This window comes from Hakea prostrata, chromosome 5 (genome assembly GCF_041222555.1).
Source record: "Hakea prostrata isolate BN-2017 chromosome 5, UWA_Hpros_2, whole genome shotgun sequence".
NCBI classification, from domain to species: domain Eukaryota; kingdom Viridiplantae; phylum Streptophyta; class Magnoliopsida; order Proteales; family Proteaceae; genus Hakea; species Hakea prostrata.
In genome coordinates, this window is record NC_142604.1 from 8,286,888 (window position 1) to 8,305,442 (window position 18,555).

At 38.1% G+C, this 18,555-nt stretch overlaps 2 pseudogenes; both read left to right on the top strand.

Annotated features, from left to right (window-relative positions):
• The first annotated feature begins 2,481 nt into the window (after positions 1–2,481).
• On the top strand, positions 2,482–4,467 carry LOC149014857 (tryptophan N-monooxygenase CYP79A68 pseudogene; annotated as a pseudogene).
• A 9,714-nt stretch (positions 4,468–14,181) lies between these two features.
• LOC149014858 (protein JINGUBANG pseudogene) lies at positions 14,182–16,073 on the top strand (annotated as a pseudogene).
• The last annotated feature ends 2,482 nt before the right edge of the window (positions 16,074–18,555 follow it).

The following is an 18,555-nucleotide window of genomic DNA, read 5'->3' on the forward strand; positions in this document are numbered from 1 at the left end:
GTTGAGGTGGTTTTGCATCAGCTGAAAATACCAAGCACAAACACAAACCATATGTAAAATAGCGGTTTAAGTTAAATTTCGATCTGATATGGTTTGAGTTCGCTCGAACCCGTATCAAACCGCTATAGGCTGGCTCATAAAAGAAAAATGAAATGTATGTCATAAGGGCTAAGGCTTTTCATTGAAGAAGAAGAAGAAACGATGAAGCTTCATTTCTAATGCTCTCTAGAACACTTGAAAATTCAAATTCCTCCTTGAATGGGGTAAGTGCTCTAGCTGGCCCAACCGGGTGTTTAGGTGGTAGCAGTTGTGGCATCACCTGAATTTGTATTGTAGGTTTAGTTGAATGTCCTTTATGTATTGAGTAGATACCAAAGCTGGAGGTAGGAATGATAGTACTCCATGGATGTGGGTAAACTTGGTAATTGAATTTGAAGTGGTTAGATTGTAGGATTGGTATACGCACTTGGAGTGTCAAGTGTGTACACGATTGTGTGAATGTGTTGTGCGTACTTTCATGATCGTCACTTTATTTAAAAAGAATTCCCGAATGAATATTACATACTAGGAAACATCATGATAAGAAGAAGAATACATGCAAATTACATACATGGAAGGAAGCTATCTTTGGAGTTTCACTAGGACTTCTTATGTAAGGCAATAAATAAAGCCCAGGCAATAACGGCAGAGAAACAATGCCAACAAAACAAGGCAGAACACACAAGCAAACCATTGGCTCGGAGATTGGATACACCTAGAAAGCAAGCCAAGCGAAGACAAACAACGATAAGAAGAAGAAACAGCAAAACAACCGGGAAGGAAGGCGAGCACGGACCAGAAGGCAAAAACACGGGCAGAACCGATTGAGAAACAAGCCTAACAAAACAGGGCAGAACACACAAGCAAACCATGGCCGGGGATGGACACAAACCCGAAGCAAGCAAGCGAATGACAAACAACAGAAAAGAAAAACAGCAAAACAACAGGCGGAGCACAGACCAGAAGGAAAAAGAAAGCCCGCAGAACGGAGATTGAGAAACAATTGCCAACTAAAACAGGGCAGAACACACAACAAACCGGCGGGAGAACACAAACCGAAGCAACCAACAGACAACAACAGAAAGAAAAAAACAGCAAAACACCGGAAGGAAGGGGAGTCACGGACCAGGGAAAAGGGCGAACCGATTAAACAACCAACAAACAGGCAGACACACACAACCATGGCCGGGGATGGACACAAACCACGAGCAATGCCTAATTTTGCAGACAAACAACGATAAGAAGAAGATACAAGCAATTACTACCAGAAGAAGCTGTCTTTGGAGTTTCACTAGGACTTCTTATGTAAGGTAATAAAGAAAGCCCTGGGCATGTAACGGATTACAGATTTGAGAATACAATTGCCTAACTAAAACATTGGGCATGAACACATTTCAAGCATATACCATTGGTCTCGGGGATTAGATACACTAAAACCTAACTGAAAGCAATTGCCTAATTTTTGCATAATGACAAACAACATGATAAGAAGAAGAATACATGCAAATTACATACCAGGAAGGAAGCTGTCTTTGGAGTTTTACTAGGACTTCTTATGTAAGGTAATAAATAAAGCCCTGGGCATGTAATGGATTACAAATTTGAGAATACAATTGCCTAACTAAAACATTGGGCATGAACACATTTCAAGCATATACCATTGGTCTCAGGGATTGGATACACTAAAACCTAACTGAAAGCAATTGCCTAATTTTTGCATAATGACAAACAACATGATAAGAAGAAGAATACAAGCAAATTACATACCAAGAAGAAAGCGGTCTTTGGAGTAAGAAATGAGAAGGAGAAGTCATAATTCTCAACACCCACCAAGAGAAAGAGGAGAAGAAACAGAAGAGAACAAAAGGCTTCATATTTTGGCAATACTAATACGAAAGAAATGTCACTAGTTGCATACCTGCTTGGGCTCCTGAGTTGCAATCGAACCTCAGATGTAAGTACAATTCCATAAAGCATTGCAGACTCACCCAAAGTAGAAGGGATATGTGCTTCCCGAAATAAAAAGTAGTTGTTGATTCAATTCCATAAATACCGTGTCCCCAGTATATCTGCAGGACAATGTCACCTGTTAGACCTCCAAAAAATGAAATAAATATCTTTGCTAATCATAAAATCTTGAAAAGATAAAAAGCGTATTGAGAAATATGAGACAAATACTTGCAGTGCAATCAACAAACCATACCCTTGATATTGAAAAAGCATATGATGTTTCTTAAGAATATTGTTCTCATCAATCATGCCCACTCCTTAGGCTCTACCCCATTCTACTAAATGTAAATACCCCACTTACAATAAGCTTCTAGCTAAATCACATAAATGACAAACTATAAAAGTACATTATAGAGGGTTAGCTTACAACACTCCCTTTCATCCTTCACCACCTGAACGCCACCTTCAAGCCTTAGCATCTTCTCCCTAGTCATGGAGAACAACACCTCTGACATCTCCCTATTCTTCACCGTTCCATGGGGTCCTTGGGTAACCACCACCATAAGCGGAACCCTAATAAGCTTCACCCACCTAACTATTGCACTTCTCATCCTTGTTTCCTTTCTTTTCCTTGCCCAATTTTGGTCTAAGGTTCATAAGAAATCTAGGCCAGCTCGACTCCCACCTGGTCCTGTTCCATGGCCTATTGTTGGTAGCATTCCAGAATTGTTCTGTAAGAAGCCGGTATTCCGGTGGATTCTTTGGTTCATGAAGGAGAAGAATATCGATATCGCATGTTTTCGATTTGGAAATGTGCATGTAATTCCTGTTACTTGCCCAGAAATCGGCAGAGAGATCTTGAAAAAACAAGATTATGTGTTTGCTTCAAGACCCATTACAATGGCAACTGAGTATGCAAGCCATGGATTTTTATCGATTGCTGTTACACCATGGGGTGATCAATGGAAGAAGATGAGAAAGCTGGTGGCTTCTCAGGTTATGAATCCCATGAGAATCAGATGGCTCCTAGAGAAAAGAACTGAAGAAGCTGATAATCTTGTCCGCTATGTATACAACCAATGCGTTAGTGGTTCAGTTGTGGACATCAGAGTTGCAACCAGACAATATTGTGGAAATGTCATTAGAAGGATGATGTTCAACAAGAGATACTTTGGGAATGGAAGGGAGGATGGAGGGCCTGGTGTTGAAGAAGAAGAACACGTTGATGCACTTTTCACTGTACTTTCTCACTTTTACGCATTTTGTGTATCAGACTACATACCTAGTTTGAGGAGATTCGATTTGAATGGACATGAGAAGATCATAAAGGAAGGTATAAGGATTGTTAATAAATACCATGATCCCATAATTGATGAAAGGATTCAAGGATGGAGAGATGGGAAGAAGAAGGAAACTCAAGATCTTCTTGATGTCTTCATTTTGATAAAAGATTCAAATGGGAACCCGTTGCTATCCTCAGAAGAAATTAAAGCTCAAATTGCGGTATGATTTTTATTGCATCATTTATTCTTTATTTCTTTAACTACGTTAATATGGAAAATGGTCATATGCAATATATTAAATCACGAAGAGTCTAGATCCATTACCCCCCCCCCCCCATCCCACACCCCTAAACAGAATAAATAAATAAATAAATAATGTACGAATCCTCTACCCATAGAGAGAAAATTTTTCAACCCATCGTTGGATTCTTATCACGTGTCCAATTTCAAAACAAGATCATTTTTCTTCAGTAAATTAGCTAAACTGTGATTAATGGTAAATGTGAAGAATTCGAATTTACTCAATGTGAAATTATTTTTGCAGGATTTAATGTATGCAACGGTGGACAATCCATCAAATACAGTTGAATGGGCCTTGGCAGAGATGATTAACAAGCCTGAGATGCTTCTAAAAGCTAACGAAGAAATTGACGAGATTGTTGGAAAGGAAAGGTTGGTTCAAGAAACCGACATACCGCAACTCAATTACATCAAGGCATGTGCTAGGGAAGCCTTTCGACTACACCCAGTTGCCCCTTTTAATCTTCCACATGTCTCCAATGCTGATACGACGGTTGCCGGTTACTTCATTCCCAAGGGGAGTCATGTCCTTTTAAGTAGAATTGGGCTAGGTCGAAACCCTAAAGTTTGGGACGACCCACTTGAGTTCAAGCCTGAACGGCATTTGAAGGATCTCTCCATGGTAGTTGATCTGGGTGAACTAGAATTACGGTTCATCTCATTTAGCACTGGGAGGCGCGGATGCATTGGGTTTGAGCTTGGCTCGATTATGACTGTTATGCTATTGGCTAGACTCCTCCAAGGGTTTAGTTGGGGATTAACCCCTAGCGAGTCAACTATTGAACTCAATGAGTCAAAAACCAATATTTTTCTGGCCAAACCATTACGTGCACATGCTAAGCCTCGTCTGCCCATTCATGCTTATCCTATGGACTGCAATAACTCTTCGAGCTAGAGTTGATTTGAAATTTAAGTACATACTTGAATTACTAGATTCAAATTGTTTAGTGGCATCGACATATCCTTGTTCAATTATATTTGAACAAAATTATATTTGAACAAATTTGGAATATTAGTTTCGGATACTTATCTTATTAATAAAAATTCTCTTAAATGGATATAATATTGCAAATTGGTTATAGATTTCCAATTTTCGCCTATTGGCAACTTTCTTTTCTTCTACTTTTCTTTTATCGTCCTTGATTTTCTTATGCAATATTTCACTATTGATACGTTTGTTTTGTTGGTGTGTGTGTTGATTTAATAGAAAATGTAGAAAAAGAATTGAGCGAATAATTTAATTGAATATAGAACGGTTTGTAGGGGAGTAATTGTAGTTGACCATGACTGATCGTTGGATCATCCAAATGGCATAGATTTCCTCTCAAGATGACACGTCATAACGATGGAAGCTCCATTCTATCCCATCAGGGGTTGCCACAAACTCGGACTTTTCTTGGGTCTTGTGCATTTAATGCCCAAGATCGTCAAGTTGGCCGTTAGATCGGAATTTCAGTTGAAATTTCGATCTCGATCATTGAAATTCTACGGTCAAGATTCAATTTCAACCGAGGGTCTGAAATCTCGGCTTGACAATGATGCGCATTTAATACACATGACCCAAACAAAATTAGACAACCTTCGGCATTGTTAGGCCAACAAAAGAGAGATTGTGCCGCCACTGGGGATGCTGAGGTTGTTGTCCTTTCAGCAAATCCTTTGATAGGAATGGACAAAATTAAAGGCTTCAGCAAAGCTTTGTTCGTTGGAATCCAATTGGAAACCATGAAAGCAAGGTATGTCACAAATGAACCATTCATTTCTTTGTAGATGTGTGACACGTGTCCCCACATCCAATCAAATGGTTGAAATCCATTTATAAGTCACATCAAAGAGTTGATTGAATACACTCAAGCTTAACTAGTTGGACTCCTGAACCAATCCTTCCCATGGACCCTCACTCAGCCACAAGGGCTTGGGCTCTATGGCATTATAGAGTGCATATGTGGTAACTTTTTGTGGCCCTTGGCCTAGGCCCTAGTTCAATATTCACTGAGTTGACCACTTCGTGATACTGGTCTGCTACACTTGGTAAAATTATGTACAACTGCAATTTTAAAATTAATGGCCGAGCCTTTTTTTTTCTATGTCTTCCATGTTTCTAGTTGGATTGGAATTGTTTTTATTTATTTATTATATTTTTTTTTGGTAAGTACTTTTACATCTTTTCTATACCCAACAAAGATGATAGGGGATCCAAATGTGGATTTATAGAGTCTTGCTTTCTTTCTTTTTATAATAATTCAAATGTTTTTTTAATTCTGGCCTGTCAAAGTGAGACATTATTTAACCCAAAAAAAAAGTCTTTCAAGTAATTCTATCTAGACAGTTCCGCATGTGGAGCTTTCTTCGAGCTGTCCATCCCTTTCAGGTAATGTAAAAAGTAGCACTGAACCTTAGGATGCATATGACGGCCGGGCTGGGTGGAAAATGTTGAGGTGTGCAACAAGTCTTGTGTTTTCGTTACAATAGAGATCCAAGACCGATAGTAGAGGTGCGCACAGAGATAGAGGCAGAAGAGGGAGAACTTCCTAAGTTAGGGAAAGTCATATCCACTTGCTAAAGGTGAACCACCTTGATTCAGTCTCTCCTAATGGGGGGAGAACTTGTTCTCCCACATTTACCCCAAAAAAAAAAACTTTGTTCCCCCACAGGATCATGCACATATATAACATGATAACTATTGATTTAAAGTTTGGAATAATAATTTACGTTAATTCAATTACAAAATTTAATATCATGTTTAATCCTAGAAGTAGGTTTTATCAAACCCCATCAAAAGTATTTTTATTTCTAGGAACACCCAAACAGTTTTAATGTTTTTTGAACCAGAGATATCAGTAGTTCATCAACTAGTCATCATCGGTATAAGGGTAAGTTTTCCTTGTGCAGGATTCATAGAAAGTAAAAGCAAGCTGCTTTAAACCATTTTACTTCAAAAAGGAACATTTATTGAAAGTAACGTTTAAACCCAATGACTCAACGAATAATGAAATACCATTCATTTTCAATAATCTCAACAATTAGATAAAGAAAATGAATAAGAATAGATTTAAAATAGAACAAAGAAGGGGATTGGAGATGGCTCAATAAATGAAATGCCTAAGCATATTTTTATAAAAAAAAAATAATAACAACAAAGAAAAAATTTTGTTGCCAATATTATCTGTAGAAGAAGAAATCATCCATATGGATTAGGAAATAAAAGTGCATGATCTTTGAACAAATTATTTTTGAGATATGCTCATTCGAAAACTATGATCTTTGCATCTAGAACTGAATCTTTTCTTAATATCTAAAAACAACATCTGGAATAATAGGAAGGGACCCTCATTGAAATGAATTATAATATGATTGACAAGTATAAACATCTACAACTATCCAATACAATGTTAATACTCCACGCATATTATATCTGAATGAAGAGCTAGAGGTCAGTTGGTTGAAAAACCCTTTGAGAGTGGGAATAAACAATGTTCATTTAAGATTCAATACAATTAGAATCCTACCAGGGCGGACCTATAGAGGTAATTTCCTTAATTTCTTAATTATTTCAGTTTTTTTTTCTTCCCACGTGTGAAATTTTACTATTTGGCCCCCCAATATTGAAAACAGTAATTAAATAAAGAAAGAGGTTTGATTAATATTAAATCCGGGGTTCGCCCCTAGCTATATCCTAATACAAATTAAAGATTATACGAGTGTTAGGCCAATCTTTTAACTTCTTAAATCTCTTTAAAGAATAATTAAAGAATAAATTCAGAATTTTATTAAAAAAAGCACATGATCAATATAGATTATATTTCAACACGATTAAAAAGCAATGTGTTAGTAATAGTTTAGGCATTCATAACGGTTCGGTCTTTGATAATGATTCAGTTCGAGCCACTTACAGGTTGAACCAAACCAAACCCAAACCGTTTGTCTGTACCCGGTCGAGTAAACCTCAAACTGATTCATAGTGAGCCAAAACGGAGTGGTTTGGTTCGGTCTAAAAATGGATACTCATAAATTCAAGTATATTAATTTAATTTGTATAAACCATGGATTTTCTTAGATTTTTTTTTTTTTTTTCTTAAATGAAATAGAAGCTCGAACCCATAAAAGCTGAATATCCAAGAAAATCTTTACGTAAAGAAGCTTTCACTATAAAAAGCTACAGACAGAAAACACAAACTTGCTATTTTACAATCTAGAGAAAGATACAACCAGTCCGGCAAGCCTGCCGGCATTCCGGCGAGAAACTCTTCCCTTCTCTCTAAAAAACAGAGGAAAAGGAGAAAAGCTGTCGATGTGAACGATGCATGTGTGGGTACTTGAGATACCAACAACCCATTTCTGGGTTCGTTTTCTTCTCTTCAGGAAACCCTCACAGCTGAGAGTTTGAAGTTTTTTTCAGGTGGAAATGGAGTTTAGGGAGCAGAGAAAGCGTCGAACCAGTTGGGGTCGTGAATGTGAATGGTGAATTTATCAGTGGGTTGAGCTTCAACGGAGGAATTGACAGAAGATGGAGCACTCAGAAACGTCTGAAGAGCATTATTAACCTTGTTTATCCGTTTACGATGCCGGATACGGCGGAGGATCTGATCTTTATCGAGTGTTTGTGAAGGTTTCAAGTAAAGGCAACTGCTCACCGTCTTTAGGGTTTCAGTTTCTTCTCTATTTTCTTCTGTGTTGGAATTCATCTTCACTTCTTCTGCCAAGCTCTGCTTATTCTTGGAAGCCATGAACGCCATTTCAAACACTTTGAAAGGGTCAACAAAACTGTGAAATCAAAGAGAACTTCTCTCTTTATAGGATCCGAGGCAGAGTTTCTGCAATTAATGGATTTGAAAGCAGAGTTGCCTAATGGAACATTTTTATAGGGTTTGTTGATCGGTGCCCATGGGATTTTTCTGTGAAGTGGCGGTTTTTCCATGAAAGAGTGTAAAACTGGTAACTCCAATTTCTGATGGGCCATGGGGGCCCATAAGAATGACAAACAAGGGGCGCGTTTTCTATTTGGTGAAATCCACTTTTGCACTTCCTATTGGCCCACTTTGAATCTGTGGGCTTCATCAGAAACTATGGGAAGGGTTTGTCTTTTTCTCACTCTTTCTTCTCTGAATAGCGAAACACACTTGGCTCTTACTATTATTTAAACTTTCTCTTTACCAGAAAATTCCAAATTTGAGACTTGAGAGGGCCCATGGTTTCTACTTTCTATTGGAAAACGCAATAATGATTTTACATCTCAACCGTCAAGTCACTTTCGCTATGAGTGATCTCGTGTGTACGTGAGATATTTGTATATGTGGCTTATATTTCGTTTGGTCCCACATTTAAATCAAACCGGTTTTAATGAATTGGTTCAAGTTTGACGATTCCGGATCAGCGACCCCGACTGGGAGCACAAACGACAGCTTACCACCACAAAATACAAGGGGAGCCTAGGGGTGGTGATGAGAGTGTTTTTTTCTTTCTTTTTTTAAATATTTTTCAGATGTGGGGCCCACCGTTTATGTGGTGGAAAAACCGTCGAGTGCTCCCCGACGGGGGTGAAGATCCGGATTCTTCAAGTTTGACACCCTGTACTAATGAAATGGCCTTAAGTTATCATGGAGGCCCATTAGAAAGGCTTATGAGCCCATTTATCATCTACAATTGTCATCGTTCGATGCAGTCATCTGGATAGAGCAGACTTGAGAGGGTAAAGCTTTTAAAATCTGAGGTACCTATTGAAAGAGCAGCCCATTTGCTAACATCAACTATGCCTCCTATTGCTTAGGGTGTCAATTTTGCATACTAAAATCGTTTAATCGTATTAAACCACGCCGTCTAAAACCGCACTGTTTGAAATTCGGTATAGTTTCGGTTTCAGGTACTCATACCGTCGATATGTACCGAAACCATACCAAATTGATACCCTACCAAATTAAGGGATATAAATGTAATTCTACAATTAAAACACTTTACCTTTACCTATACCTAATTCCCTTTTTCAATTTTTTGTTTCGTCATTCACTCCTCTTCTTAGATTTACTTGTTTTGTCTTTGTTAATATCAAATCTATCGATTGTTTGATTGCTATTTCATTAGGATCTTAATGAACTAATAACAAAAGTGGCATGGGTTTGTTATTACCAAAATAGTACCGCATTAGATACCGTATCTAAACCGTTTTCACGCATCGATTTAATACCGAACAATTTTTGCAAATATTGAAACTATACCATACCGTGTAACTTCGTTCCATACCGATTTTGGTTTTCGGTATTCAAAGATGGTACTTTATAAGTAGCCATATCCCGAATTAATCAAGGTGTGCCCCATGCCTTTTGGATTTAGCATTCGATTTGCTTTGAAAGTTCCGAAGCCTCGGATAATGTCTTTGGTTCTCTAGGGTTTCATCCTTTGATCTCTCTTGTTAGGCGGTGGATTTTATTAATTTTATAAATTATGACTTCATAAATTTGAAATCTATAGATTTAAAATCTCTAGATATTTGAATTCTCCATACTCATATAACTAAACAAGACCTTAATAAAGTAATTTTAACACTACTCTACCGACCAAATCAGCACACCTGCAAGCATTGTACCAAACAAATTTTTTTTAAAGTTCAATTCTATGTCATACCTACAATCTTTTGTACCAAACTAACATTCGATTACATAATTCCAAATCTAACAAATACCCTTTTTTTAGATCATTTATGGGATGAGTTTGACACTTGGCAGAGCTAATCTGTTAAGATCAATAAAGATATACTCTCCCCTCAGACAAATATGGGTGACGAGGGGACAAATTTGCCAATCATCCTACCTCATCGATTCGATTTCTTATCATGACATCATAGGAAATCTTTGATAATCTTAGTATTAGTTGTTAACTAAGCATTCCAAGATTTGAAAAAAATCATTTTCAATGGGATTGACAATTACTAGTTAATTCAAAACATTATCATAAGAGAAACGAACCATGAATTTTCCTTTGTTTATAGATTCATTGGATCATTCAAAGATTTGGAAATTAAGGAGTTTTAGGTTAAGGTGTCCCACAGCTTAGATCTTTCTGTTGTTGGCTTGTATGGTCTTTCAAGTCAAGTTTGTATGTCAAAATTTTCTCCTACTTCCACCAACCTACATGATTTGTATTGAAAACAAATATAAACAACGGGAAAAGAGATCATAGAAAATTTAATATCTAACACCTATCCATGCTTAAACTAGTATATATATATAGATATGGTTTTATGATAAATCTTCAAAAGGTTCTATGATAGAACATCCAAACCAAATCCAGCAATCCCATATGCAATCCATGCATCAAGTCATATATCACGATCATATATAAAACCTTTCAAATATATTGACTGAACATCTTGCCGAAAGATCCCACTCCTTCAATCCTTCTTTGGTCGCTTTTCTTGGGTGTTGTGTTGAAGATCAATTTCACCATGTAAAATATTCCACGGTATGTTTCGGAGCCTAAATGCATCTAGATGATCATTATTGACTTTGGTTAGGTGATGGGTCTTGTACAAAATTTCAAACTCTTGAAATGATCAAACTATTTTGAGGTCCTGTCTTGTTTCTCTTGGTGTGTTTTGTTTTTGTCTGAAGTAGGTAATCTCCTGATATTAGAGGGATAGGAAACTACTAGAATTGAATGTCAGTCTTCTTCTTTACCATATGTACATTAAATTTTTGAGTGAACTACGCAAATCTGGTCTTACGTGTATGTTTTTACTCATTTTTTTTTTTAACACTTAGATCATCAATATAAAGTTTTAGGAATGCGAGTGTATTAGTCAATGCTGTGGGGGCCACCTACCTTTGGTGACACCATACATGTGAATCACCTTCCTACCAAATAATAAAAATACACTGCACCAAGTGCTACCAGTGTCACTAAAAAATGAAAGCAGATATTTTTCAACAAGATATATCATATAAAAAAGACTATAGGTACGTTTACCAAAACAAAAAGACAATAGGTACTGGGTGACGTGTTAAAAAGCATAAACTGTGGCCCACACAAGCTGCCAAGTGTCGCAAATGTCAAATCCTTTGCTATAAAGTTCAAAGGCAAATGCTAATGGTTGGTTTCACCATGTCAGCCCTAATTCAATTCAATTAGTCATTAAAATTTAAAAGTACACGTCAGAACATACTATTTAGTTAAGGCGTCACGATCACGTAAGCATCATGAAAAAATTCCACGTGTCTAAGATGGCTAACGTCAAGTTTATTGTACAATTTTATTTAAAAAAGACATGGCCACGTGTTTTTATAGGGCGGTACCGTACAGGACTTAATAGAGGATGGGAGACACAAGCAACCACCTTCGGTGGACCCACAACCAATTAGGTGTCGGCTGTCGGGGACGGTCCGGTCCGCAAGTCATGAAAAAATGAATTTCTGTTTCCGTTTCAAAGTCGTTAATGGATTTGACGGCGTGAATTAACCGTTGAAGTTTTTGGCGCGCTAAAACTTTTGAAGTGTGAACCGCTTAAATGTGAAGAGGCTAACGTAACGTTTCTTCGCGCCACCGTCCGACTACTGAACATAGGTAAACGTCTACACCACGAAGCCAAGACGCAAGACTGCCTGTTTTGAGTAATCCATTATTAATTTTTATTTCCTTTTTTCTTTTTTTTTTTTATAGCACAGGAGACCCACCTGATTTAAAAAAATTTTGATTATTGGTAAAGACAATGGTTAGAAAAGTTAATTAAGACCAGACGAACTCAAGGAAACTGAACAAGGTTCAAACAACCAAGGAGGTGAATTCTGTTCCATCCTGCTCGCAAGGGATAGAGCATATCTAACCAAGGAGTCAACCAAGTAGTTAAGTTCCTTGAGAATGTGATAGAATGTAATAGGCCTTACATGGTTGACCAATTTAACAATATCATAGACCATTCCGCAAATTTTGAATAGAAGTTGAGATTTCTGATTGAAAAGTTATTGTCAATACTTAGCTCTGTTAAGTATGGCTCATACTTCGTGTTGTCGACGGACATGAGGTGTAAAGAGTCCATGTTTATGTGGGATTCGGAGTTTTTTTACAGTTTTGGCTTTGGCCCATAAACAGTTGTGGTTTAGGTTTTCTAGGCGCTTATATATAATCTCTTGTAATCGAACATTGAATATAATGAAAAACTTAATGCTGGACGTAGCCTTACATTAAGGTGGTGAACCAGGGTAAAATCCCTGTCTCCATTTCTTTCTTTATTGTCTATTCAATTGTGTGTATGATTGATCGTTTTAATCCTAACAAGCTCTTAAGGTATTTAAGAAATTCATTAAAACCAAGACATTCAGTTTGCCACTACTTTGTTCTCCTTGATTTCAAATCCTAATTCAACCTATATATGCATAAAAGGTTACCACAAACATATGTATTTTATGTCAAACCATCAGTAATCAACACAACACATACCTGAACTTCAAAATATAAAATAAATCAACAAAATAACCCATCGTGAATTCTTAAGATGGTGGAGAGCAAATGGGGGCTGAGACTCCAACTTCCTCCATTGGCAGCAAACAAATTTTTAGGGTTTTATCTGTCGCTTTGCATGCCTCAAGGTCCATCAATTCATCTTAGATTACAGTCAAATAGACAATCTTTGACCTAATTTTCCTTCATTCCATGTTCTACCTCAACTTGAAATTAAGAAAAACAAACAATATCTGAATTTCACATCAAAATATTCATTTGAAAATAAATCTGATAAACTTGAACCGGTGACGAGAAATATATATATATATATATAATTAAAAGAAAATTTGACATTAAAAAAACTTATTTTTGAAAATTTTCCCCAAATAGGGGTCGTGGTCCTCGTGGTGGCGTGACCTGAACATAATGGTGTGGAACTGCAGAGATTTTGCAAAGATGTCTCTTCTTTTAAAACTGGTTGTTGAGATAACTAACTCATTGGACAGAGAAGGTAGGTCAATGTTTCAATCTTGTATTTTTTATTTCCGGTGAGAGAAAAAGTCAACAACCTCTCACTTGCAAGTTGCAAGTTCTTTTCAGTCTCACCTATACCTAGATCCGGTTCAACCAAAATCCTAACTGGTTTTATAAAAGGGATCAAAAGTTGGCCGGTTAGGTATAAGCCTAAAACTCGCTTGACGATAATTAATACTGCTCTTGCAAGATAACAACTTGATAATCACAAAATTAGAATCGACTTGCATTGCTACCAACCAATAATTGACTATTCATAACTTAATTAATCCACTTTCCTTGAAATTAAAGGCTAATTGTCAATTAGAACCGCGTTAATACCTTGGACGAAGTGGATCGACCCGAATCAGGACTCGTTTCATCCGATTCGAATTCTAGATCCATGATTGGACGATAGGACCGGTTCGCCGTTGCCGTTGGTATCCAACTATCATATCCTCGACCTCGAGACCTTAAATTAGTAATGATGAGTTTTCATTTAAGCAAGAGCCAGCTTTTCCGTATGGGTTATATCATTAGCATCCACGTGGCACGATATCAACTGTCCAGATACCTAGCGTTGCCATTTATAAATATACAAACTCGGCAATCTCCAAGTTCAGTTCTTTCGTTCATTTTTCCCCAATTTTTTTGGGTTAACTGACGATAATCGATGGCTCTCCGTATTTGCGTCGAAACTTTCGGTTTTCTTGTGATGCAAGTTTCTTGTTAACTCCTCCTTTATCGTTAATTAAATACAGGTTTCTTGTTGTTCATCTGCAACATCTGGTCCCCTTATTTCGCGCTTTCTTCTTTGATGAGCAAACGTTTATAGGTAGAGAATGAGAGACGACGAATCGAGAGGAGGAACAATGTTTGCAGAATCAGATAGTGTTGCCCGACCAAAATTCGGTAACTTTATGCATTCCGATCCAAGCATTCCCACTGCAACTGATGAAGACGAAGATTTCAAACCTCGTAAAAGCTGCGTTTCTGAAGCAACACCAGCTTACTACGACCAGAGCCCCATGAGTCCAGATAGTTCTCCCTATACGTCACCTTGGGACGTATCTTCGTCTCCTTACACCAAGTCTCCATGGACGAGAACCTCTCCTGTGAGTCCCTTCGATGATAATTTCCCCACCAATGGCCTTATCGGATCTCTTGTTCGCGAAGAAGGTCATATATACTCCTTGGCAGCTTCTGGCGACCTGCTCTACACTGGATCTGATAGCAAGAACATTCGTGTCTGGAAGAATCAGAAGGAGTTCTCTGGCTTCAAATCGAACAGTGGACTGGTTAAAGCTATTGTTATCTGTGGTGAAAAGATCTTTACAGGTCACCAGGATGGGAAGATTCGTATGTGGAGGGTTTCCTCTAAGAACCCTAGCGTTTACAAGCGTTCTGGAGCTTTACCTACCTTGAAGGAATTCATCAAGAGCTCACTCAAACCGAGCAATTACGTTGAGGTAAGACGTAATAGGAATGGTCTCTGGATCAAGCATTTCGATGCTATATCCTGTCTCAGCTTGAATGAAGATCAAGGCTTGCTTTACTCTGGTTCTTGGGATAAAACCTTCAAGGTCTGGAGAATCTCCGATTCCAAATGCTTGGAATCGGTTAACGCTCACGACGATGCCGTTAACTCGGTTGTCACCGGTTTCGACGGTTTAGTCTTCACTGGCTCCGCCGACGGCAGCGTTAAAGTGTGGCGGAGAGACGGAAAGGGAAAATCAACGAAACACACCTTCTTAAATACGTTGCTGCAACAAGAATGCGCCGTAACGGCGTTAGCTGTGAACCCAAAGTCGTCAATTGTTTACTGTGGATCATCTGACGGACTCGTTAACTTCTGGGAGCACGAGAAGGATCTTTCACACGGTGGAGTCATCAGAGGCCACAAGATGGCAGTCCTTTGCCTTTCTGTAGCTGGGAATCTTGTTTTTAGTGGGTCCGCTGATAAGTCGATATGCGTGTGGAGAAGAGAAGGTGGGAATCACACGTGTCTTTCTGTTTTGACAGGTCACACTGGACCGGTTAAATGCTTGGCCCACGAAGAGGATCGAGAAGCAACGGCTAGTGATCAACGATGGATCCTGTACAGTGGCAGCCTAGATAAATCTGTGAAGGTGTGGAGGGTTTCGGAACAAGCTCCCGATCTGCAACAAATGCAAGCCATGCATCAGTACGAAACTTATGCGACACAAGATCCTTTTGCCACCAATCAGAGCTTCTCTTTCCCTGGCAGTGGTAAAAAAACAGCAGTAGATTCCAAATGAAGGGAAGCAAGAATGGAGACAAGAGTTTCATTGCCTGCATCGCGGGCCAGCTGACTGTATGATCCTAATTCTGATTATCTTATTGGTTCTCGGTAGCGCTAAGGTCTACGAGGTTATTTGTAATTGCCACGTGTCGGTAAGTGTTGATATATTGGATCGTGATCGTGGCTGTAAATACCCCTTAAAAATGGAAAATTATTTTTGAGGGTTATGCGAAAGGGTTTTAACCCGCGAGAGTGGCCCCACTTGGGGTTTGTTGTAATTTTAAATTATAATACTAACGACGCAACTGTATTTTATCAAAAAAAAAAAATGCAAACTTTACAATTTCTTGATTCTGGCTACAGTGATTTTATGGTATCTCAAAAGAAGGAGCCTCTCATCTGATCTGTTGGGCAGCAGATTTCACAACTATCTTGTGCAGTTTTAGCCCACACTCCTGTGTCAATTGGGCTGCAATGTTATGGATTTGCCCAGTAAATTGAGTAGGTTTTGTATGAACACAATTTTGCACAAATTATCCAAATTGACCAAAGAGCATTAAGATTGAAGACTAAGTATTAGACTTAAATTTCTTCTTGAATAGCAAAATGGCATTCCAGATTTAATTAATCATTATTGTTATGATCAATTCAAGTCATATGAGTCGAAATTTGAGGGTAGAGGATGTCGTTATCCCTTCGCTTCATTTGTTGCATGTTCAAAAGGTAAATTGACCTTTAAACATTTATCATATCAAATTTATATGATTAAATCACTCCAAACTAATTGACTTGACTAAATAAGGTAAATTAGATTACACTAAGAAATCCCCCTTTGATTTGTGATAAAGCCTAGAACAGAAAAAATGTAATGCAAGAGGGAAGCAAATAAGCTAGAAAGTATTCACTTTGCTAAACTAGGATAAATTTCAGCGGCTATAATTGGCACCATTAGAGAAAATCAAAAGTTCGAATTCAAAGGGAAAAAAACCAAATAAACTAATTTTGCCAAACTAGCATCTTTTTAGTCTCAAATCTGTTTAGCAAATTAGTACATAGAGTCAGCAATCTAAGAACGAAGCCCTAGGTTGTTCAAGGATTGTATTTTGGATAATCCATCAACTCAAAAGACTTAAACAAGTTAAACAAGAGAAAGTAAAAGAGTAGAGCACAAAGGTTTATTTTTCAAAATCAATATAGCGAACATTTTCAATAGTTAAGCTTACAAGTTCATGAAACTTTTTTGCCAGTCAAGAACCGGATTTGAAGTTTGAATTCGTCCAAAGTTAGAGAAAATGAAATTATAAAAAATAAAAATCTAAAGATTTTTTTTTGGTAAACATAAATATTTATTAATAGAACCATGTTATACACCTAGTTGAGGAAGATCTTGCAACCAGGGAGTGGAATGTGGCCAAAATGTCCTACACGGTGTGGACACGGTCTTTCGAGCCAGGGCATCAGCACAAGAATTTGAAGCCCTTAGAATTTTTACAAAAATGCAAACATCAATTGTAGAACTTAAAGCCAAAACATCATCTAGGATATCCTTTGTAGCTTGAGATTTAGAGCTGTCCAACCCTAAGAGGTAAGAGATACAAGCTGCATTATTGGAAGCAATCTGAATACGTCAATAACCACGATTGAGGGCAACAAGAACGCTCTCGCGAATAGCTATCGCCTCACCAATTTGGATATCTCTGAACTTCCAAGGTATGGAGCATGCACAAACCAAACCATCTGTTTCCATAATTAAGTAACCAACACCACCATTAATTGAGCCAAGACAAAGACTTGCATCACAAAAGACATATGCTTGTAAAGTATACGGTTGTGGGGTCCTCTGGTTCAAAAGCACTGATACCCTTGGTTCCACTAAATTAACTTGTAATACTCTAGAATACTCACAAGCCATTTGGAATTCATGTGATGCCACTCGTGCTTTTGAATGATAGTTGTGGGCTGCATATCCTTGTGAGAAAAAACCAGAGCACACCTAGCCAACCAAAGATGCCAAAGGAGGAAACTCATATTAGTCCACAGAGAACGTCTGACTTGTTTTGATAAAACATCAAAGGTCTTCCACGATGCTATAAAATCAGCTACGCATGGAGATGAACCTTGCGGTGGTGAGAAGCCCATGCCACTGCCATACCAAATCAATCGAGCGAAGGACACCCAAAAAAATGGGACAGCCTTCCTCTCCACAAAGGACAATTACTTGAGAATGGTAAGTGTCGTGCACGCAAAGTAGAGCCAATCGCAAGACCTTCCCAACATGCTCTCCATAGAAATCTTTTAACTTTAGGTAATGTTGGGCAAGACCATATTCGTTTCCAAGTCGAGTCTTCTACCACCGGACGAAAAGAGATATGTGATGTTGAAGGTTGTTGTTGCTGATGCAGATATCACAAATTCATTAGCAAATGATAGCAAGATTTAACACTAAATCGGCCATCGTTAGAAGCACACCAATAAAGATGATCATTCTGAGGAAATAAACGAAGAGGTGTGGCGAGTATGCAAGAAACATCGGCTGCATGGACAAACAAACGAACAACATTCTCTTTCCATTGCATTAAATCCACGTCAATAAATTCAGCCACAGTGGTAATAGGATTTGGCCAAATTGCAGCGCGTGCCAATGTCATCCCTGCTTGTGATGGAAGCCAATTGCAATCCTGGCCGGTTAACAATGTTCAGGCAAAGCTTCTAATTGACGACAGTGTTAATGACTAAAATAGTCATTCTATCTGGCCGGTCTGATCCTTAGGTTTATAC